We start from the raw sequence: 25,478 nt of genomic DNA, 5'->3' as shown, positions 1-25,478 counted from the left end.
ACGATTCTGATTGACGGGATATGCGCTCCTGCAATCTTTTGCAACATGACCAGGCTTGTTGCATCGATGACAGTTGCCCCTGGTGCATGGCCCACTGTGGTGTAGGCTACAACGATTGCACTTGGGGTGATTTCCTTTGTACCCACCATGACTTTGACCACCAGACGATTGCTGACTGGGGCTCTTGTGATCGTCCGTCTTTCTCTGCTGAGACTGAGTTTGCACCGAAGTTGAACCCCTGCTTGAAGTTCCATCCCATTTCCGTTTATCCCCACTAGAAGCACCAGAAGTAGTTGCAGCACCTATGCGCTTCGGTAACTTGTTCTGCTCCACCGCTTGGTCAGTGAGACGGTGAGCCAACTGTACAACCTGCTGGATAGTAGTCAAGTTCGCTGAAGTCACATGACTTTGGATCTCTGGCACCAAGCCCTTGAGATAGAGTTCAATTCGCTTGTAGGGAGGATCCACCATAGTAGGACACAACAAGGCAAGCTCATGCGATCTCTTAGTGTATGCCTCAATCTCCGACCCCGACATCTTGAGATTGTAGAACTCATCTTCCAGTTTGTGAATGTCGTCACGACTGCAGTATTCTTCCCTGATCATTTCCTTGAAAGTTTCCCATGGGGTGGCATTGGCAGCAACCAACCCTAACATCTGCACTTGAGCATTCCACCACGTGAGAGCCAAACCCTCGAGAGTACCAGTAGCATACTTCACCCTGCGCGCTTCAGGGCATTCACACATTTCGAACACAGACTCCAGTTTCTCAAACCAGTGTAGGAGACCTACTGCTCCCTCAGTTCCGCTAAAAGTAGTGGGTCGACAGTCCATAAAGGTCTTAAAAGTGCACACCGGTGCCTGAGCATACTGACCTAAGGTAGGTGAAAGAAAAGACAGAGTTTAACACAAAGGTTGGTTCACGAGAGTAGGATCCAAATGATCCTAGAACAATTTCGGACTGCAGGATATACCTCCTGCGTGTGCAGCTGCGAGCGCTGCGGCAACTCGCTCGTTGATCAAAGCCGTCAACTGGGCTTGTGTCATGTTAACGCGTCCAGACATGGTTCTTCATAATAAAAGCAATACGTGTGAGAGAGGTTCGCGAAAGCACGATAGTAGGACAGAGTAAGTACGCATGTGTTCAAACAACAGTAGTTATACTAGTCAAGCATACCATGAGCAATGTACTACGCAACTAACAAGTAGGCCATATACATACATTATATTACCTAGAACGTCGAGCCTTGCATGAGGAGCGAAGTGTCGTTGTGGACCGTTGAGCACTAAACCGGTTATAGTCTGGTTTTAACAAAAACGTTTCTCCTTTATTAAAACCAAGTTCACTATAACCAATGGCTCTGATACCAATCTGTCACACCCCCAAAATCCCACCTGCGGAGTACTACCGCTTGGAGGCGTGACTGACCAGGATCCAGCCACCAATCATACTGAACAAGCATATAAGTAATTATAAAAGTTTAACCAATACGATTGGTGTTCCAAAACAAATAAGTTTAAGTTGTAAGCGGAAGCATAAGTTTAAAGTTGTAACATAAGTTCCAAAAGTTTCAAGTTTAACATAGTCTTGTAGCAATCCCTGTCCCACAACGATCCTCCTCCATGCAAGCTCCCACTGAGTACCTATGGTCCTGCAAAGCATGTAGTAACGAGTCAACAACTAGTTGAGTGAGTTCACGGGTGGGCGTTCGTTTTAGTTGTTTCGAAAACAGTTTACTTTATCTGGCATCCTGCCGTGGGGGTTACCCCATAGTTTTAAAAACGTGACCAGTTCGTTCCCAGTTACTCCGGCACTCCGGCCGTGGGGGCTACCCCATGTAGTTATCAGGCATTTCGGCCGTGGGGGCTACCCCATGTACATCATCTGGCTCTCCAGCCGTGGGGGCTACCCCATGTGTATCATCTGGCTCTCCAGCCGTGGGGGCTACCCCATGTGTATACTAGACTCGTTACCGTATCGATTGCTGACTGTAGTCATGTTTATGTGCCCTGAAAACATCAATGTCTATCATCATTGACGTGCCCCAGATCCATTAGTTCACGCCCGTCCTCTGCGGCACGGTGTGAGGCTTGTCAGACCTAAATAGCGCTATCTAACTAATGACCCGCTCGCCATTGGCCCGGCGATTAGTCGATACAAAAAGGAGGGACTTCGTGATAGAGTTTTAGTCTAGTACGTTTATCCGTCCATCCGGACGAGGAATCACATTCCTGAACCACTGACGTCCTGCCCAAGGAGGACGAGGAACCCACGTTCCTTAACCCAGTTCCCAACCCAGGGAATCCCATGCTTTGTAGAGGGTGTGAACTCACCTCGGTTTGCTCGGCAGTTAATCACAGAAAGTCAATCAAGTCGCAAGTAGTCAATAACGTCCTATCACGGTTATCACGTATAATCAGATTCGAACCAAGTAGTGCACAAATGTTCAACACGTATGGCAGACACGTTTAATCAGTAGCAGTTCATAGGTAACAGTTAATCACATGTTCAAAGTCCAAACAGTTGGGCTCGTGATAACAGGCCCAAATAACTCATCAACAGTAGCACAGAAGTTCATAAGTCCGGCCCACTAACTAAGGCCCAAAGTGTGGTCTCGAGTCGCAACCGGACTCGCAAGCATGGTCTCGAGTCATGCTGTGTGTTGATCATGGATGGTTGCGAGTCGCAACCGGTGTCGCAACCGTAGTCTCGGTTCATCATGCTAAGGTCTCGAGTCGCAACGGGACTCGTAACCTGTGGTTTCGGCTTGTCCTGTTATGGTTGCGAGTCGCAACAGCGTGGTCTCGAGTCATCACGCTGTGGTTGCGAGTCGCAACCGGGTGATTGCGAGTCGGTAAGCTGTCGTTTTCAAGTTCACGTGTTGATGCAGGTGTATCAGTCCCATTAGTACAATATAATCAGGCCCAAATCAGGAAACTACCAATAGCATTCCACTAACAGTTTTCCTAATCAGGTTACTAGTCAAAGATGGATCAAAATCACAAGGGTTTTCAATCTTCAACTATCATTCAAAGTGTTCTTCACATATTCAAAGCATATTCATCAAGTTCATAACATTTTCAACACTTATATCAACCACAACTATGAATAATCATCAAGACACTTAGCATAACATACAACTCGGTTTCCCTACAGGTCCGATTTCATCACAAGTGCAACCTAATTTCATCATTCATTTTTAACATACAATGAATCTATTTTCAACATCAACATTTATGCATAGTTCCACACATAACAAGATCATTCATGAACCGATTTCTTTTCAAATATCATGCATAACTCAACTACCATATTATCACATAATCTTGTCATACATTTATTCAAGTACAAACTCATCATGAACATATTATCACTAAGCATTCAACAATAATCATCAAGAAATACTAACAATAAACATCATCTTATGCATTTTATCATACATCACAAAATACAACAAAAATCAACCATAAAAATACTAACCGGTTATGGGTTTCGAGGGTGTGTGAAAAGCTTCCAAGCCGGGTGTGTGTGTGTGAGCCGATCCAAGTCCAAAGATCCAAGAATGATGAAGTGTTTGTGTTCTTAGGTTTAGAGAGAGAAGTAGGAGGGTGTGTGTGTGTTCTAATGTTCAACAAATGGTAAAAACTAACTAAGGTGGTGTATATATAGTCAAGTTCCAAGTGTGCACCCTTAGTGGGTTTCGAGTGGGGGTTCACGGCCCAAAGGCCCAACCGGCCACTAGGTTCTCGGCCCAAGTCCACTCGAGACCTCATGGTCTCGAGTCGGGTTCTTTGTTCTCGGGTTGGGTTCTCGGTTCACATAAAACACGTACACATATATATACAAATGCACACATAACAAAGCACTTATCACATAAAAAGGTTCACGTTATCATTTTAACTAGTCACATAACGTACAAGCAAGTTACAACGAAAGGTTCTAGATTTCGGGTTGTCACATCAATGTTGGTGGTCGTTGGCTATAGCGTGGCGTTGGTGCTATTTGTCACGGTCTTATGCCCCCCGCCGCAACGCAGGGGCTTAACACGATAGGTTATTTATATGGATACAAGTCATGTAACGTAGTAATTATGATACCATTAATTGTATTGAGCTTATTTGGTGAATTACACAGACTTAACCGACAAACACATCTTTAACACATTGTAAATGTGAATCTGATCAACAGCGTGTCAATTTCGTTGGCCGCAGCGCAACGCGCGCGGGTCAATGTTCTAGTTAATATTCAAAAATAAATAAATCGATTAAATTGGCAGTGTTCGTGTTGACTCGTGAATATTCATCCCATGTTCGAGCTAATAAGCCTTAAACGGTTCTCAGGTTCCCGTCAAGTTTAGGTTACATGTCTAACATGATTTTTGGGTTTGTGTTGGGTCGGGCCCACGAAAATGCAAACACAACCTCTTTTACCACCCATGCATTGCATACCGAAGAAAATTGCTACTATTGTAAGTGTGGTTATCGTATCGCCAAATAAGACGGCCATCTTTATCTAACTTTTTAAAAGTCAAAATTTTAAAATGTTGGTTTATATTTTCGAGGGAAAATGAGACGGTGTAGTAGGGTGTTATAGGTTGTTAAAATTTTAAGACCACGTGGAGGCATACTGAAATGCCATAAGGGTATGTTGGTCTTTTCACAAGTAGCTCATATTGAGTCTGACGGTACATTGACGGAGGTAGGCAAAATGAAAGAAAAATAGCGTACGAGGTGCCGGCTTGTAAATGAACTGAACGAACACGAACGAGGCATGTTCATGTCCGTTCATTTACCTTTAACCGAACAAGCGATCGGACACGAACATTTAAATGAACGGATTTTCTTGTTCGTGTTCGTTCGTTAAGAAAATGAACATGTTCATGTTCATGTTCGTTTATGTTCGTTCGCTAAAAGTATAAACGAACAGTTCACGAACATAAACACACATAATTGAACATAACAAATCATAACGAACATAATTGAACATGGCTTTGAATTGTATAGCAATAGTAGATGAGAAAAAGAACCTAAATATAGAAAAACTTTAATTCACGTTTCATATGATAGAAAAGATTGCTTTTAAATTGGAAAATATAAATCAACTATATTAATACCGTATAAAAGAAAGTTTTGAAATCGGAAAGTCAAAGCTAGTTATGGGATGATAAAGAAAATTAAATAGATTTTTAAATTTAATTAGTAATAACTAATTTTAAAAGATGAACATAAACAAACGGATATAAACGAACACGAACGAACGAATTTAAATGAACGGACATAAACGAGCGTAAATGAACGAACATAAACGAACGTAAATGAACAAACGGGACATTGTTCATGTTCGTTCATTTGTTTAAATGAACAAAAATAATGGTATGTTCGTTCATTTATTAAATAAACGAACATGAACGAATTTCCTGCCGAACGATTCATGAACGGTTTACTGAACGTTTGATTCGTTTACAAGCCTAGAGGTGGCAAAACCAAAAGTTTTTGTAAAAGGGAGGCTAAGGTGAATTTTGTCGCAAACCACAGAGAGGCAAACTATAATTTACTCTTTCTTATAATTATGATAGATTGATAATGGGTATTAGGCTGTTTGAATCCCCTTCTCTACCCGGTTTTAGCCCAACTATTTGTCATACATTGGGCTCTTAAACTGGGCCTAAATTCTTTTCAATCATCTCACAATTTGACTCATCAAGAGAGGATACAAACATTACAACTCCTACAAGTTTCATAGGGAATGTTATACTCCAGAGTAAGCTGTCAAATGGTCCCTAAAGTTTGGTCACTTTTGTCACTTTAGTCCAAAACTCAGACTTTTTTAATCTGGGTCCCTTTGGTTTCAATTTTGTTGTCATTTTCATCCAAAATCTGGTCAGATTTTTCAGTTAATATCCAGTTTTTTTGTCTTTTTCCTCCCTTTCAATGAAAGGCAAAATGGTAAGATTTTTTTTAATTTGTTATAATAAAACGTTAAAAGACCATTGACCATTTTGTCCTTCATTAAAAGGGAGGAAAAAGAAAAAAAAAATTGGATGTTAACTGAAAAATTGAGCAGATTTTGATTTTGAATAAAAATGGAAACATAATTAAAACCACAGGGACCCGGATTCAAAAGGTTTGAGTTTTGAACTAAAGTGACAAAAGTGACCAAACCTCAGGGACCATTTTGACAGTTTACTCAAAATATTAATACAAATAAATTTGAAAAAAATACGATATTAACTTAACATATAATTCAGTGCATTTTCTAAAATTGATATTTGATAGGGACAAGCTAAAGAATGTCTAGACCATATGAATACATTAGGTAAGCGGTGATAGTCGCATTATGTTATCAAGTTAATGGGTTGTTGACTTGTAAATACAATGTAACATGTTAAAGGTGTCGCAAACGAGCTCACGGGTTGGCGATATGTATTTCTAAGTTACGTATTTTTATGCTTTTGAAACCAGTAGTCGAGTAGGCCGGTTATTTACAATCCAACGTGAGCTTGGCTTATCTTTAACGGGTTACATAAGTCAATCCGTTTGTAAGAGAGCTCCTTCTAGACCCAACAGGAAATTTTATTTTGATGTTTGGTTTAGAATCATGTGTGTCACCTTTAAAGTTGAACACGTATTGATTTTAAGTTGAAATGTTTTGTACTTAGACACCAATAAAAGATTATAAAAAGGAGTTGTGTTTAATAAGTCTATGACTCCTCATTATATATGTATGTAGTAGTCATGTTATCCCATAATCAAATGTATTTTCTTAAAGATATATTATATGTGTATTTTAATAATTATATTATAATATAATAGTAAATAATAATACGACTAAAATTAATAATTTCATCCATAAGGTTTTTGTTTTCTTTGAACGAACCAATGAAAGGTGGCCAGTAATAAATTGTACCCCACAAGATAACAATGAGCACATGTCCCACTATATGTGACTATCATATTCCATCCAACATGATGATGATAACGTTACAAAAATTAATAAATCCAAATATTTTATTTTAATATAATAATAATAGATTTACATACAAAATGATATAGTAAGATGACATAATAAAATATAAAAAATAAAATAATAACTAAATAGAAAATAAAACTTAGTATCATGTGTCAAAAGTCGCATTTGTCATATATAATTCATTAAATTATTGATGTGATTTAAAAGTATGTTCAAAAATATTTATGCTTTGTCGATGTGACGGGACTATTAATTTTAAGACGACCGGATCCATTGGTCACATATATTCCAACAAAGTAGTTTTGTATTTATTTTAATAGTAAAGTGATACATGAAGTTTTAGATGAGTTACATTATGACACATAAGATTATGTTACATGCATAAATAATTCGGTTTCATTCTCCACACTATCTTCTCCACCTAATTCTAACTCTAAATTTGAAAAGACAATCAAGTCCGTCTATTCATATCTAACCATGTTAAACAAGTCAAAGGTCGATAAAACTCTTACATGACCTTTACCTCATATATAAAAGACTTTTGATAATTGATGTATGTTGTAGAATGGCCGTGCTAGGAAAGTTCGGTGAAATGACAAGGATAGTATAGTCAAAGGTATATAGGTCCACTAAAGTCGACTAGGTTGAATGATCGACAACGTACAACTGCATGTAGTACGATGTTAGCTCTTGTTGCAGTCATCGTCGAGGTAAAGTCATGAGTAAGCCTCTCTATTTTTCTTTTCTTTTTTTTTTTTTTTTGTAAATGTTGTCTTGTCATTTATTTGACAAACTCACATCAAAGTACTTTACATGTGCGTCGTATACACTTAAAGGGATTATTTGATGAACAGAATAAACACATAAGTAAAAATGTGTTAATATTTATTCTATTAAATCGATAAACATCACAACATTTCTATGCAGACGATGTGAGCTTTATGAGAGAATGACCCTTTTTTTTCCAATTTTCACAACCTTGCAAGAATCTTGACATGTCTATATTTGGCTTTCGGGTTAAAAGCCAAATTTGAAAAGAAAAAAAAAACACAAAGCATTTGGTGTAAGTGTTGATGGATCTCGACCGGATTTTATGGTCAACTTCTTAACCATCAATTGAGTTCTATCTGTTCACATACCTTGGTTTGTCCGTTGAGCGAATATGAACCTCATAAAAAGTTGGAAACAGACGGTTGATGAATTTCAATCAAGGCTATCTTCATGGAAATCAAGCACTCTTTCGTTCGGTGATAGAGTAACTCTTATCCAACCGTAATGAAGGAACTTTTATCCATCCCCATGAAAGAACCAAAACCGAAATGACATAACACATAAGAAACCACTCCACACAACATTTCTTACATTATGTTGGTCATTTGGAAAAGTAAGAGATGAAAAAGAAAAACATTTTGAATAAGAAATTAATGTATATCCTCAAAATTTAGAAGATCAATTTAAACACGTTCTTGTGAGTAAAAATAGTGCTAAACTATCCCTCTTAAATTGGATAGTGTGGTGTGATTTTGATTTTAGCCTATCCTAACTCGTAAGTGATAGCCATCTCATTTGTAAGAAAGTCCATGAAAAAGTACCTAAATTCGTAGGACACCTATGGAGAAGTATCCAAATTCTTTATTTTTTCCGGTTTTTAAATTAAAAGTTAAAAATATACTTTATATTTAAAAACACACATATAATCAATCTTATCAAATATTTAAACATAAAAATTGATCAAATTATATCTCTTATACAAAAAGCAACATGCACCCCTTTGTTTAACACACATACCTCTTTGATTAACACATACCCCTTTCTTTAACACACACCCCTTTGATCAACACATACCCCTTTATTTAACACATACCCTTTTGTTTAACACATATACTCCTTTATTTAAGACACATGCCCCTTCCTTTTAATTATATAACCATACAAAGGGTACCTTTGGCTAACTTAATGGTTGTGTCTTTTCACATCAAATCACTTAAACAATACCTTTGAATTAATAAACACATGTTAAACACAATTTTATACCAACCACCACCCCAAACCAACATGTCACAATATACACACTCCTTAAATAATACCCTTTAAATTTGAAAACAAAACCAACTGCCACCCCAGTGAATTCTGAATCCATAACAATTCTTAATCATCGAAAGCACCGCCTCATGCTAAAATTATCAACTTGCACCGTTCACCCCGGAAGACACCGTTACGTGCAAGCACTTCAATCATCACACCGCTCCATTCAAATTCAAATTCAAAAGCAATACAATTATGAACCCCTTTGTTGGAACCCCTTCATAATTATTTGTTGGAATGAAAAAGTTATATAAACCGTTTACAAGAATTGAGTCGGCACCATTTATGTGAAAACCAAAAGGAATGTTTTTAATATTCTATCCCATACTGAAATTACACATTCATTATTCATAAAATACTGAATAACACATTCATTATTTCATAAAAAAATATGTTACTCGACCAATATTTGGTTATGAATCATTACATGTTTTCATCTTTGTTCGTTATTGAACGTATGTAGAAATTCGTCTCTTTTGATTTGGTGAAATGAAGAGAAGATATCCGAACTTCATACACGGGCGTCGCAAGAAATCCAAATTGCTTTACCCAAAAAAAAAAAAAGAATCCAAATCGTTTTCTTAAAGAACACCTATGCCATGGACATCAAAGGCAGATATTCAGTGGCTTAAATTGTGCGCTATTGCCATTTTAATCAGAAATTGAATACGGAACTTTTGAATTATACCCGGAATTTGTTTGTTCCATCATCGTTTTGGTTAAATCTGTTACGTAACCGCTGAAAGTGGGGATATTCGTTGTTGTAATAGATTTACTCAGACAATTTGTAGATCTTCATATCACGTATGTCCTTGATTTGGTGAAGTTGTTTTTGTGTTTACATTTGACGCTTCGATTCGGGTATATGATTACACTCATGCCTGTATGTGTTCGTTGTTGATTAAAAGAGTTCGTATTTTAAATCTTCAGAAATTATACAAATTCTTCGATGGAGTTCCATGGCTGAGAAGTTATAAAAATAACTTATGATTGAATCACGAAAATTAGTGTTTTTGAAATAAGTACCAGAATGGAATAAATGTCGGAGGAAGATGATGACGAATAGACACGGTTGCGACAATTACAAACGGTTGCGGCGACGGCGTCGTATGGCCTTCCATGGCACTGGTTAAAAACCATTGCAACAATTAGAAACGGTTGCGACGAATAGAAACGGCGTTTGGTGGATGAGTATGTGGGGAGTGTCACCGATGGTGGACCTCACGATGTTGATGCATCCATTTTCCGGTAATAACCGGTGCGAAGAAGAGCAAGTTGTGTGAGCGTATGAATTGGATTTCCGGTAATAACTGTGCGAAGAAGAGCAAGTTGTGTAAGCGTATGAATTGGATGCAAGACTGCATGTGCAGTAATGATAGATATGTTGAAATTGGTGAATAAATTGAAAATATACGAAATCTAATTTTTTTAAGTTAGGCATAAAAAGGTATTTTAAGTAGGCATAAATACATCATTATTATCATTATTTCAAGTATTTATTTAATTTGTTACATTTTCACTAACTTTTGTATGGAGGAAGGTTAACGTACATTAAGGCTTAACGTATATCACGTACGACAGGTAATCACACACGTTATAACTCAAAAATTCAAAATCACGCATGTTGAAACACAATAATCACGCATATTGAAAACATTAATCACGCATGTTATAGAACAAATCACACATGTTGTTTTACGTGAAGTACGTTAAGCCGTAATGTACGATATACTTTTTCCTTTTGTATGTATGTATGTACATATATATATATATATATATATATATAGTTAATTTTAAATATTATAACTAAACAATATCATAACAATAATATAAAAAAAAGTCATTCGGTTTTTAAATCCAGTCTAACAGATCCGATCCATTCATATAAAGACATACATTATTAACATCCCACCGCAACGCGCGGGTTTACATCAACTCGTTAACCCATTATAAATTAACAACATTATGGTGTATAGTTAAGTTGTATCTATGTTTAGGGAGGTTTACAAAAAAATCATATAATTACACTTTTAACCCAAAGCTACTTTGGTTTTTTACTTTTAACCTAAAAGCTTTCTGTCTTTGCCAATTTAAGCTTACAACTTTTTTACTTTCAACTTTGGTACTCTACACTTTTCATAATTCGCAAAACATGTGTTTTACGTTTTGTTCTAAATTTTGCAAGTTAACACGTCGCAACATTTGTTTGTGGTTCAATATTTTTACGTTTTGTTTTACGCTTCACTTTAAATTTTGAGAGTTAATATTACGCAATGTGCGTGTGTGGTTCAACGTTTTTATGGCCGTTTATTTTTTCCCGCTTGATAGGTAAATCGCGACGCGCGGGTCCTCATCGGCTTAGTTATTATTTTCTATGTTTTATGTTTCGGTCTAATTTCTTCGCATTAACACGTCGCAACTTCAGTGTTGATGGTCGCTGGCGGTGCTGTGGCATTGGTACTATTTGTCATGGTTTTACGCCCCCACCGCAACGCGAAGGGGCTTCGTACTAGTTCATCAAATAATGCAAACTTATAAAAAAACACAATCAAAGATAATAACCTACTGAACCGTAATTGACTGGATCGAGATCAACTAAAATGAACACAGTCAAAACAATGGTGCTTGTGTTAAACATATGGAGTTTATCTGAAGGTTTGACAACTTCATCGGTTTCCACTAGAGAGATCCATGCGACGATGTTCAGTTCTCGTATTACCTGCACAAACCGCAACCACTACTACCCGACAAACGCCCGAGTAGCCTAATAGAGCTTAACTTAAGTAACTTCATCAAACATAAAGTTAGAACAAAACAAAAGGAAACAAACAATAATGTCCAATGCCCATCAATATTTGACTTTGACCTATGTGTTGGAATATATTCAATTGTTTAGTGGAAGATTTGTAATCAACATTTGGTCCAACCCCCCTAATCATTCTTACAAGGAATAATTTTTTACTAACATGTGAGATTTTGAAAGAATAAAGCAAAAGAAACTACTTTGTACAAGTACAACCAGTTACATAATTCCAAATATGTATTCTATCTTAGTACAAATAAATAATAAGAGTTTGTTGTAAACGACAATCAGTATCTAATTGTTCTTTATAAAATCAACATTCTATGTAACTTTTTTTTTAAAAGTGATGTAAGATATTAATATGTATAAAGGTATTTAAAATAAAATAATAGTATATTAATATATCTAAATTTGTAATTCAATTAACCAATTATTTATTTTTACAATTTACATATAAATTGGTTAAATGATGATGTGTTAACTTTACAGGTTTTTGTTTGTTTTTGTATGTTGTTATTTTCTTGGCATGTTTTTATTTTGTATTACTAATTTAATAATAATTCTCATGTAATTTTTTTTGTTTTTTAACGGACTAGTCTAGCTTCTTGCTAGTCTAGTATTTTTTATTTATTTATATGTTGCGTTAAAAAAAGAAGTTATAATTATTAAGACTTTTAACATTAATATGTTACCGCAATACGATTGTTGTCGTCCACTAGAAGTATTCTTGTCTCGACCATGATCCATAAGTAAGTCAATCATTGCCTTATTTGGCGCATTTGGTCGTCAAACCAACATTACATCTGTCTTTAAAACCTAATACCATTGTCTCACTCTTTCAAGCAAGGATGCATCATTTTCATCTCCATCTCCTTAAATGAACCCCTAATTGTTGATGTAACAAATACAAAAAACTCAATTTGTTGGAGGTTTCTTTGATTTGAGGTAATTAGCTTATGGGTGGTAGTTTCATGTGAGGGGCTTCAACGGGAAAGTGAAGGAGAGCGTTCGAAGGAAACATTTATATTATTTCCTATTTTTTGGCGTGATTGTTCGGACGTGCGTGATTCTGTTAAATCTATAGGTCCTCAAATTAAGCATCATCGATGTGAAAAGGAGGTGACCTAATCGTTATTTACGAGGAAGTGATGTGATTTACATATCATTTCTTCATCATTGGACATTGGAGGTAAAATGCAGTGGTAAAAATGTTAAACTATCTTTTAATATGCGCTCATCTTTACACTATCTTTTAATAAGCGCCCGAGACTCAATAAGGACCGCTACTAAACATATAATGCATTTGGTAGTTGGTACAAGTCGTGATGCATAAACAACTTATTAATGAAATATCTGATGAACATTATATATAATGAACATAATTTTAACGACATAAATACTACAAATGTAATTTTTATTTATAACACAATATTTAATATTCATTAGTTAGCTGAATTTAATATTTTAATATCTTAATTTTAAATTTCTTTTAATTATTTTTATTTTAGTAATAAGTTTGGTATTTAATAATACATATTGTTTGGGTCGGGTCGGACAACATGTTGCGTCATAATTGGTCACAGAAAAATGGTTATTTTGGTTCGAGTCAACGTTTTGTATTTAATAATAATATCGGCCGGGTCGGGTAGAATGTTGTGTCAAATAAGTCACATAAGAAATTGTTATTTTGTTAAAAGTCAAAACTAGTTCGGATCAAAAGGAGTTCTGAGTCAAACAGGTTACATAATATTTAATATAATTAATTAGTTGAATTTTATATTTTAGTTTTAAATTTCTTATATTCATTTATCTTTTTAGAAATACGCCTTGACCGGGTCGGGTCGGACCATATGTCATGTCAGAACAAGAAACATAAAAATGGTTACTTTGGTTCAAGTCATGTCAAAAGAATTTCGGGATAGAACATGTCACACATTAATATATAATATTTATTCGTTAATTGAATTTAATATTTTAGTTTTATAATTATTTTATTCGAATTTAATAATAGGTTTGGTATTTAGTAACATGTATTCAATTACCTTTCAATAATATGGTCGGTGTTTTATAATACGTATTGGTCGGGTCGCACAACATGTCACGTCAAGACATGGCACATAAAAAGTGTTATTTTGGTTCGAATCAAAACGAATTTGTGTCATTAATTAGTTGAATTTACTGTTTTACTTTTAAATTTCTTTTATTCGTTTTTCTTACAATAATATGTTTGGGATTTAATAATACATATTGGTCGGGTCAGACAACATCAGAACACATCAGACAAAAAGGGTTATTTTGATTGAAGTCAAAACGGCTTCGGATTATAACATGTCACATAGTATTTAACTAGTAGAAAGTCCCGCACGTCGCAGCGAACACTTGTAGAAATGACTATAAAGCTATACAATCCTGATAGTATAATCGGGATTAATTACATTGTATTTAACCATGTGTTTGTATGTAATAAAAAAAATACAAAAATACTTGTTATATCTGAATTGTTAGAGATTTTTATACCTTTGGTATTTAATAATACATACTGGTCAGGCCACTTACACATATCGATTATGCCAAAACCTAACAAACCGTGTAACGAAGTACGGGCTCAATTACTATTACTTTACTATTTCTGGTATATATTAGAACACAACCCTGTACTACAGTACATACAAAACCCAATTCAATTTCTACAAACCAATGAGTGGCAATAGTGCTCGCCTTCAATTGGGTTAAATGGGTGGCAGAGGGAAATAGTGTCAGGCAGCTGTCTGACACTCCCCTATTGGTCCAATAAATTTATGATTTTGTCCCTCTTTAAATTTATAATTTTGTCATCAGTTCAAAAATTATGTTTTTGCCCCCACTTAAAAATAAATTTACGCTTTTACTCTCAACTAAAAATTTCAATTTTGCCCCCGTTTAAAAATTACGACTTTGCCCCGTTTCAATTTACAGTTTTGCCATTAGTTTTTTTCCCTTATAACTACAATTTTGCCATCAATTCAAAGTTATGTTTTTACCCCCACTTAAAAATAAATTAACGCTTTTGCTCCCAGCTAAAAATTCCAATTTTGCACCGTATAAATTTATAGTTTTGCCATTAGTTTTTTTTCTCACAGCCAAGTTACGATTTTGCCCTCAATTTATATTTACATTTTCTCCATCGTTTTTGTTTGTTTTCATGGTGAAACTACAATTTTGCCCCAAATGTAAAATTACAGTCATGCCAGCAGATTCCTGGCACTCCCCCATTGGTCCATTTAATTTACGATTTTATCCCGGAATTAAAATTATGATTTCGCCCTCAGTTAAAAATTACGTTTTCCCAGTCGTTTTAGTTTTTTTAGCAAAAGTAGAAAACATTTTTTTATTGGTTGACTCGATTTAATTTTTTTCCGCGTCAAGGAGCCGACTAACACACGCTCATTTGTCCTGAAAAATTACAGTTTTGCTCTGATCCGAAAAATATCGTTTTATTGTTTTTTTTTCTTAGCAAAATTATAGTAGTGTTTTTTTGATTGATTGAGAATTATTCGGTCATCGCCCCGCAACACGGACAGGACATCAACTAGTTTAATTACAAAATACAAAATGTCATCTCATGTTGTGGATTGTATGAGGGTGTGTTGTTGACTAGAATGGTAGAGATGTCAAGTGGGAATGAAAGCTAAACTTACTAAAGTTTTCGGCTAAAATCCTTCAGTTTTGTTTATTGTTGTTTTTTATAATAACTTTCTTTTTTTTTTGTTTTATTTTAGTTCTTTTATATGTGGGTTTAATACCATTTATTTATCGCCGCAATGTGCTTATTTTTATCTACGTTTAAAAAAATACGGTTTTACACGGTTTATCTTTTGGTTAAAGAACTTTTTAAAGTTCGCTTTTGTAATTCCTAAGGTTCATGTTTATAGCAAAGTATTTTTTCGTGATTACAAATATGTCACCACCGCATGCTTTTTATTTGCGTTTTGATATTTAACACCGTGTCATGGCAAAACGCGGTATCTCTCATTAGGTTTTCTGATATATAAAAGTTGTTAAAAAAATTAATTAAGTAAATACAATGCTCGTATCAGTTATGAATGTCATAAATCAATGTTAGGTTTTATAATATATGAATTGTTACTAAAAAAATTAAGTAAATACAATGCACTTATTAGTTATGAATGTCATAAATCAATGTAAGTGTGTATAGTCACAAAATCATGGACATGTATATAAGCATATCTCACTTTCATTTAAACAATACATACAAACTTATGATGGAACTCTTGATCCTAAGCTTAGTTCTTAATACTTTTAACTTTTCTTTTGGTTATCTATAACATATTTTGTTATACGCATGGTTAATTTAACACTCAAAATTAACTCTAAAATTGTAACACTTGGTCTAAAAATTATTTCTTCAAAATACTTTCTTAACAACAGTGATAACTAGCCTAGTGGTCTGGGCGCTCTACTTATCTGTAGAGACCCAAGCCCTCCCCCCCTCCTCCCAACTCTGATATTCTATAAAGATTTTTTATTTTATTGTTTTTTTCTTGGAGAGGTATTATTGTTATTATTATTTAATTGTAGGTTTCTTTTTTGTTAACGTTTTATCATTGCATCTACATTTCTATCAAATTTTTGTTAGTAATCGACCCACTTCATCAGGGAATATAACTACTAGTCTATGCTATATTATAATACATATAAAGATGACATAAAGGTAAATTTATATAAATTTATGGTTTTAAGTAATACAACTTTTACAAATCTATGATTTTAGGTAATACAACTTTTAAAAATCTATGGTACATTCCTTAAACACTTACTCTTAATTTTTAAACCAACTACCCCCATAATTTTAGAACAGCCTTAGCTTTTTCATACGTTAAAAAAATTACACCATAGAAATTAGCATTTATCATATTTATTTTGAGTATCGTATTCTTAGTTTCTTTTTTGAACTTTAAAAAATTAAAATGTTGCATATTACCGTCTGGTTCCTCAATAAAGTGTCTGGATTCCTCAATAAAGTGTACAGCCACCCTTCTAGTATAGTATTAGGGGAGGGGGGTGGTTCACTAGTGATAGAAATTATCACTCACAAGCACCAATCAAGTTCCGCCATGTCATCAACCATTTTTCTATCACTCACAACCTTTTTTAGTGGGGGTGGTCATCACTCATCACCACACCCAACAATTTCCCCCCAACCAACAATTCCACTCACAAAAATAAATCATCACGCGTTGTACAAATAACGAAAATCGATTTCGTTGAACTCATCACGCGTTATACTTTTTAGTGAGGGTGGGAGAATTGAACATATAACGAGTTATAAATGCCATCACGAGACCGCCCCGTGTGGCGTTATATATAATCTCCACCCAATTAACATTATGCGGTAATATAAGATTATATCACTATGCTTACTAATACATAATCAATACCATCAAGTTTTGAATCAGGTAAAGTCACTTAATAATAACAATTCAAAAAAAAAAAAAAAAAAAAAAAAAAACAATATTTCTATCATACAGCATGCTAGAAGTAAAAACAAAGTTTTGAATCAGGTAAAGTCACTTTCTCATATAATGCAATATCAAAGTTCAATTTTATGTGTCAAGAATATACATTTGTGCACTATATCATATCATCATTTGTAAAGCACACAATTCCGAGATAAAATCCATACTTATATAATGTCATATACTCATTCGACTTGTAATCCTCTCATCATGACCATTGTAACTTTAACTTTCCTTCCATGTTTGACTAGACTATAAGTATTCGAACATGATTATGGCAAGATATGATAGTTTCTATGTAATAAATTTTACTCCACAATAACTTTAACACGAACCACTCAATATCTCAAACATGTATTCTTGACTCATCATCACATTTATAATTTCTATCAAACCTTTAAACTTATTAACCACTCAACATAGTCGTCAAAACTAGCCTCGGTTGGAGTGGATGACCTTGAGATTGTTGATTCAGCCTCGGTTTTGGGATGTAACACCGGGAATTGGGAAAGTCCCCTTCTCTTGTTTAGGTATTACGGTTGGGCCGAATATAAATAGTGTTAACTAGCCTAAGATCCCGCGATTTTCACGGATGGCTTAACACAAATATATAATATCTACTGGCATTGAATCCTCAGGTAGATCATCATTGTTGATTCCTTCCAAAGAGAGCTTAGTGTAACGTTCGTCAAAATTTTAAATGTTATGCTTGGGATTTTGAAAGTTTCCACGTCGTTTTTGAAAACGCTACAATGAAAAATCTATCTTATTCTTTGGTCGCCTTAGATAAGGAACCATCATGTTGAAGTGAAAATCCTTTCATAGTGAGAACGGATTCACTCATGTGACCAAGCGCTGACGTGAGCATAGCTATATGTCATATGTTAAAGAGACTGAAGATTAATACTCATTCAGTCATCCTTGATCCTGAATGCAATGTGGCATTCCGAATCCCAACAATACCAGTGAATCACATCATTAGCTTAAAGCTTGTGTTACGTGTAACACGCATTAAGCTAATTAAAATAAACGTCATTAATGGTCATTTAAGTCGGTACCATTGGTCATTTAAGTGGATAAAATACCGTACCATGTCTCTTTTGCCACATCCTCCTGATTAGGTTACTTGGCATATGTTGCTTGAGCTAATGTCACGCTCGATCCGTAACATTATGCGTCTTGGGCCATAACCTTGGAGATCATTCAGATGATCCAGAGTCGTAGCTCGAGAAGTGTGCAGGTAAAGCCAGAATCATGTGTGTGGGAATATGTATGAGGATGTGTGGCCATTACCCTTGATATTACTCAAATAATCTGGAGTCGCAAGCCCGACCCAGGCCAAGGGCCCGATGAGCAACAGCCTAAGGCCCATTCTCACGGAGGCCCAATTTTTTTAAATATGTTACATATTGTGTAAAGAGTATATGTAGGTTTAGTTTGAATTTAACCCCAAAGGTCACTCGACTGAGCTAGAGTCGTAGCTCTAGTGGTGCAAATTAGGGATGACCTCGGTACCAACCGGTACTGAAAATATCCGGTGTTGTACGGTTCAGTACCGTACGGACTAACCGGTATTAGAAGGTAAATACCGGTACCGAAAACGCAGAATGTTGGATCTGGTACCAAAAATCGAGTTGGCATCATTAGTCATCCCTATTGCAAATGGGATGTTATCCCTTCACTTCATTTAAATTCCTATAATACATGTATGTTGGTAAAAGAACATCCTCTAAAACATAAAAATAGTTAAAACTTCTATAAACGAAGTGTAAACCATCCATGCTAACAAATCACAACCATTGAGACTGAGTATAATTAGAGGTGACATTAACATGTTTATATGTTTTGCCTTTTTACAATTATGCAATTTTTTTTTACAAAATGTTTTGCCTTTTTACAATTATGCAATTTTTTTTACAAATATTTGTTTTAGAAAAGGTGGCAATTCAATGTTCAATTATCAAAGAACTTTTGATAATATATAAAGGTGTTGCTGTAAAAAATAATTCAGATAATAATACAACAAACAAAACAAAGTTTCGAACAAAATTTAATAAAAAAACTGCAAGTCTCCAGCCCAAAAAAACATCCCTACAAAAGGTGTAACCACCATAACAAACTTGCATATAATAAACCCTTCAACGATAACGGCAAAGAGAAAGAGTGTTGTTCCTTTTCCATGTAGCCCTTCTTGAAGGGCGAGCCTTGTAGTTCAAGTGTCCCTTTCCACGCAGACCTCTGTATTTCTTTCCAGCAGATGTTAGTCCGCGAAACTCTCTGTGTTTGTGCACCGGGTTACAGATCCAGTTGATATGTGGGTCGTTACGGATAGCCGCATGTGCAGGGTCAACAAAGATAACCTCAAAGTACTTGTAAGTCGAGTCCTGGTACAGGATTTAGAGTTTAGAACATGAACTCCGTATAAAGAAAGTTGAATATGCTGAAATTGAAGTTTAAATGACGATAACGACCTATTTAACGTTTGGGAGATGACGCTACTTACAAAGATTCGAACTTCACACACTGTTTTTAAGCGTAAATAGGTCGAGTTTGTCTGCTGAAGTAAGAACTTCATATCACAATCACATTTATGTTAGTTAAGGAATTTAACTATTTGAAAAAAACCCTCATGCAGAGAAGATTCGAGTGTTGGCTGACTGGCATTTCTCTCATCGGACGCACTTTCTATAACATAGTAAAAGATGTTTATAATTCAGTTTCAATCTATGTACCAGAAATATATATAAATTTTCAAAAGAGAAAGTTGATAAATAGTCCGTTATACCTCTAGGATGTACAATGAATTTTGAATGATGGAACTGTTTGAATGTTGGTTGGGGTGTTGAGCAACATTTAAATTTATGTATCGCTGATCCGAGAAAATGAGTTAGAGCTGTAAACATAAGTTTAAATTGAATCAAAGATTAATAAATGTGTGTTTGTAAACACCATTGCATAAGTTACCTGTGAAACTGTTATGGATAAAGATGACCAGTTAACAGCTTATGCTGAATATATATTCAGATTGACCAAGCCAATCCGACTATTGCAGCATCAATGGCATCTTTTTTTTGGTTCTAGTGGCTCGGGCCGCCATCACAAACGACAGTGTCGGCATCTACTCCTTTGGCAAATACCTAACAAAGTAAGTCAACTCAAAAGTCAAACTACAGGTAAAAAATACGATTTTGTAATAAAAAAATACGCATCTACGAAACAGACTTTGATAAGATTCTTGTCAACTGTAAGCTTGTTCAAAGTCAACGTTCCGGTTTTGGAACTGCAAATAACGTCCATTCCTGCCATTTCTTCTACGGCTGTCATTCTTTTCGTAATCGCTCCCTGTATAAATCATATAAATTGTCAAAAATGATACAAAAATATAATAAAATTAATAAAAGAAAGATGATGTAAGTCAAGAAACCGGGCCGATACTGCCTATCTTGAATCCGGAACATTACGATTATCTCGATCACCGTTCCAACAGTGATAGAACAAATACATAAATTCCCGATCGCAGTCAAAACCTGAAAAGATCATAAACAATTTCAAAATCTCGAAAACACACACGCCTGGATGTGAAATTCGAATCCTTTTCGTACTTACTTTCTGAAAATAACCAACTTGGGGCCAGTCTAGCCATGAGAGCAGCTGCTGCATTACCAGCATTGTTTTCTTCAATGAAACTAATGGTGGAGTTGATTATGAGCAAAGTGATAATACCCACAGTAAACCATGTTTTTTTGACCTTAAATAGTTTCTTTTGAACACTTCTCGTGATTACGACTGAATCAGATTCAGTCGTTTGCTGTGATTCTAATTTACATTCAGGGTGAACCTCTATCCCCAATTCTACATGTTTGTACTCTACATCATGATTTCATTGTAGAATTTGAATTTATATGCATAAAGGGAGTGTGTGAAGGAAGAATTGTTCAAACTTTTAAAGATTAAGAAACCATAAAACCTGAATTATTAAAGCATTAAAAATAAGCACGTCTCAACGACAATTACTAATCAAAATCAAAACAATATAAACACAACAAATGAGTTATCGCTGAAGATTGAAGGTACCTGAACGAAAAGTAATGCTCACAATCATCTTCCCATACAACGATTTGCTAACAATCATCTTCCTAGTAAAGAAAATGCGTTAAATCCATATTACAATATCATAAATGAAGTTAAACATGTTTATTACAGCTTGAGAAGTTTCTTATGGAGATGAAAATGCAGCAAATCCAAAACAGCAGTTTGAATGTTTGATATATCATAAATGCAGCCAAAAGAGCTAATCGGATCAGCAGTTATTCAAAGATTGTTAAACGAGTCAGTTGGGTGAATAACATTACCCTGTTAAAAGCAGGTTGGTAATCAACGGTAGCTCCGTACTTATCACCCTGAAATTGAGCTCATTAAAACAGAAATACCTCATAAGATTTAATTTCACAACACAATGGATAACTTATAACTAACTAATTGTGCAAGAGAAGATTTCTAAGTGTGTAGAGTTACCTAAGGCTATCGGAATTCCCTTCGATCGTCGGAAAGATGCTACAGTCTGGCTCAGAGTTTACATAAAAATGAAAGCACCATGGCTGCAAGGGAGGTTGCAGATGAATATCTACCATCCTTCAACCCTGCCAAGCCAAGGTGCCATATTCAACAATATTTAATCAGAACTTCAAACTCATCATAGCCTTGTCGAAAACTCTAATATAGCAAAAGGGGGAACAGAAGAAACAAAGAAGGAAGGACACAAGGGTAATCAAACCACAGTAATCGTGTCCGTATCAGTATCATCTCAGTTCTAGGCCATACCCTTTTCTTTTCATCATCTGAAGGTGAAAATCAAAATCATATAAACAAACAACATGATATCAGCTTTTAAAACCCTAACAAAACGAAATCGTGTGTCAAAAAACAATAACAAACAAAGAATCTAAAATTGATATTCAAATAACATTCATTCACTCAATCAATACATAACAAAACCATCGATGTTTCATTCAATCAATCATAAAAGAAGAAGATATCAGATTCAATACCGTCGATGATCACTATTGATTATTCAAGATTGATTGTACCTATTCGCACATGATCGATTGAAACGGCCAGGAGCGGAATCGCCACTTAGGTTTTCAGAGTAATGGTTTAATCGATTATGAGAGAATGAGAGAGAGAGGGAGAGTATAAAAGAAGCGTATGTGAGAAGCTTCTCCAATCGATGTATATTGCCGCTCAAATCACAATTGTGAGGATTATTAAGTTGCCAGGTGGCAATTAGAGGATTAAAATAATGCCAAGTGGCACCAAAGTGTTTTGTTTTAATATAGATAATAGATAGTTCGAGACCTATTTTTTATGTTTTTGAATCTAGGCTTTCAGCATGGAAGATAAAGTCACTTTAATCAAATCCGTCCTAAAAAGCCTTCCAATATATTATTTTTCCCTATACAAAGCCCCGATCGCAGTTATAGACGGGTTATAATCTATCATGAAAAAGTTTTTGTGGTCTGGCTCTAATGATATCAAGAAAGTTCATTAGGTTGCTTGGGATTGGGTTTCTATTCCTAGAAAAGACAGGGGTGGGAATAAACAAGCTCGTGTTTCGTTTCTTCCCGAATGGGTTTGGAGGTATAGAGTGGAAGAAGGTAGTCTTTGTAAACGGGTGGTGGATGCGTGTCATGGGAGCAAGAAGCGATGGTCCTTTTTTGCCATCAAACAAGGCGTTGGCAGGTGTGTTGGAATGCAATTGTCAGATTAGAGGCCACTACGAATTTTTCAGGTCTTAAATTACACATATTCATTAAAGGTAAAGCGGGAAACGAGGAGGACATTAGATGGGCCTTGGGCTTTCAATGGGCTGCTGGAAGATTTGTGGCCATGTCTGTTTGCGCTGGAAGGAGAGAAAGTTTGCAAAATTAGCGATTGTATGGAGCGGTCCCAACATAATATAGTTTAGATGTGGCGGTGGCGTAGGAACCCTCAATCGACTGAGGAGTTAAGGGAGTAGCAACTTGTATAACCTTATCTGTTATAGTTTCCCTTTCGGATTCAAAAGACAAGTGGGAATGGCCTGGGGAGAACTATGGTAGTCAGCTCGGTGAAACGATTGGTAGTCAACACTGAGGATTATAGCCTTAACTACGTTATGGAATGGTTCAAGTGGATTCCATCGAAGTGCAATATTTTCGCATGGCGGTCGACTCTAAACAAGCTCCCACTCAATTAGCCTTAAGGAGAAGAGACATAAACGTGGATGAAGAGATTTGTGCCTTGTGCAACGAAGACTTGGAAACGGTGGATCACATATTTATGACATATTTAGTTAATGGTGCAAGTTGCCGCCTATTTACACGTTTTGGTTCAAAGACTTAATGGAGATCCACATGTTTCAACATATAGGTAAGTAAAAGGCTAAAGTTTTCACAAAATTGTGGGATTGATGCTTGGAGTATTTGCAAAGCAAGAAATGACGATTTTTCGAGGACAAAAGGGGATAGTGGAAGACATAATAGTATCGGTTAAAGCGATATTTTTTTGGGTTAATGGATTTAAACACCCCCAACTATTGCCATTTGGCCGATGACACTCTCAACTTTAACTTTGTCTCAGACCACTCCCAACTTAACACATCGATTGTCATGGCACCCCCTCATTAAATATTCACTAACCAGGTTAGTAAATTGAGCCTATGTGGCAATTTTATCTAATGTGGCATGTCCTACGTGTCAATTATACTCTCATTCATCTTCTTTAACAATCCACAAGAGCTCATTTCAAAAACCCTAATCCTAAATCAAACATCAGACACACCTTGGAGCAGCTGAAACATCATACGATCCAGCCAATTTCCCTGAAGAAGAAGCCCTAATCTTGAATCAAAATGAGCTCCTCATCTACGTCTTCATCCACAGTATTCAAAAACCCTAAATTGTTTAAGGTTGATTTGGAGGGTAATGTGTATCGCCATCACGACGTTGTAGCAGTTATTCGAGTTGTTGGACGGAAAAGTGTGCGGCAAGGTCAACAATTTTATGGATGCTCTCATTGGCCGGTATGTTCCACCTTAACTCCAAGTATTTTGCTTGAATTGAATTGATTGTTAACTGCAGTGTTGTTGGCTTTTGCAGAGATCAGACTGCAAGTTCTTCTTATGGAAAGAAGATGTCGACAAAATTGTCACACCCCGATATTTCCACGTATTACCGGTGGGCCCGGTGTGGAGTATCGTGACGTAGTTGATATCATCATAGTCAAATAATCACAGTTCAATGCACAACGGAAGGCTAAAGTAATAATATTACAAACCGATTCGAAAGTAACATAAAATACTACAAACAAATTATAAGAAGATCCATAGGCGGATCAAAACAAAAGGAGAATTGTTCAACAGACTTAAAGTGATAAAAAGCTTGCAAGACTTTTTATTTAATCACTCAGGAGATTCCAGCCCATTACGCTTAGTACATGCACTTAACCTTTTTGAAAATACGTCAGTTTACACTGGTAAATACAATTAACTGACTCTTTTGAAAATTATTTATAAAAATTGGTTTGGATGCACAAGGCATAAAATCTTTTATAACTTGGGAAAATATTATTTAAAATAATCTTGTATACAGAATTACATGTTTGTCGTCCATTTAGGACCCAGTTAGAAGAGCCGGATAAGATTAATTGACACACCACAAGTGTATGCCCACAAGAGAGTGAGATACCGTTTATACATACGCAACTGTCAAGTGTATGCCTACACCCCGTGCTTAAGCCGTGGCCATTTCTAATAAATGTGCCGAGGATATCCAGGACATGGTCATTAACCCCCCAAAGGCATTGCATCAAACAAAACAGATTAAAACGGGTTATGTAAATGTATTAATCACAATCCGATTCAAATAACTACATACCCGACCAAGCGGTATTATTATAACACCGTATCCCAAGCCCGTATAATGAAAAATAAGTTAAAAGTATTTACCTAAGCAAAATATAATTTTAATCTCAGCCGTATAACAATCAGCAAGTGCAAATAGCTTTTACTGGGCTCCTAAATCTGGAACGAAGGTTTTAATAACTTATTAGATTCCTAATGGGTCTT

The 25,478-nt window shown here is 35.6% G+C and overlaps 1 long non-coding RNA gene across 11 annotated transcripts; it reads right to left on the bottom strand.

The window, feature by feature from the left end:
• Positions 1 to 19,331: 19,331 nt before the first annotated feature.
• On the bottom strand, positions 19,332 to 22,559 carry LOC110883844. 11 transcript variants are annotated; one of them, XR_002560729.2, is made up of 11 exons: positions 22,462 to 22,559; positions 22,149 to 22,212; positions 21,890 to 22,014; positions 21,727 to 21,774; positions 21,449 to 21,510; positions 20,981 to 21,341; positions 20,597 to 20,901; positions 20,339 to 20,511; positions 20,160 to 20,267; positions 19,878 to 20,059; positions 19,332 to 19,758 (listed from the first exon to the last, which is right to left on the bottom strand). It is a non-coding gene; the product is annotated as an uncharacterized LOC110883844 (long non-coding RNA). The 11 variants fall into 11 exon arrangements; XR_002560725.2 differs by having other exon boundaries at positions 21,890 to 22,212; XR_002560728.2 differs by having other exon boundaries at positions 22,149 to 22,512.
• Between the last annotated feature and the right edge of the window lie 2,919 nt (positions 22,560 to 25,478).

The sequence above is a fragment of the Helianthus annuus genome, chromosome 10, assembly GCF_002127325.2.
Source record: "Helianthus annuus cultivar XRQ/B chromosome 10, HanXRQr2.0-SUNRISE, whole genome shotgun sequence".
Lineage (NCBI taxonomy): Eukaryota > Viridiplantae > Streptophyta > Magnoliopsida > Asterales > Asteraceae > Helianthus > Helianthus annuus.
This window is presented reverse-complemented; position numbering and strand designations above follow the sequence as displayed.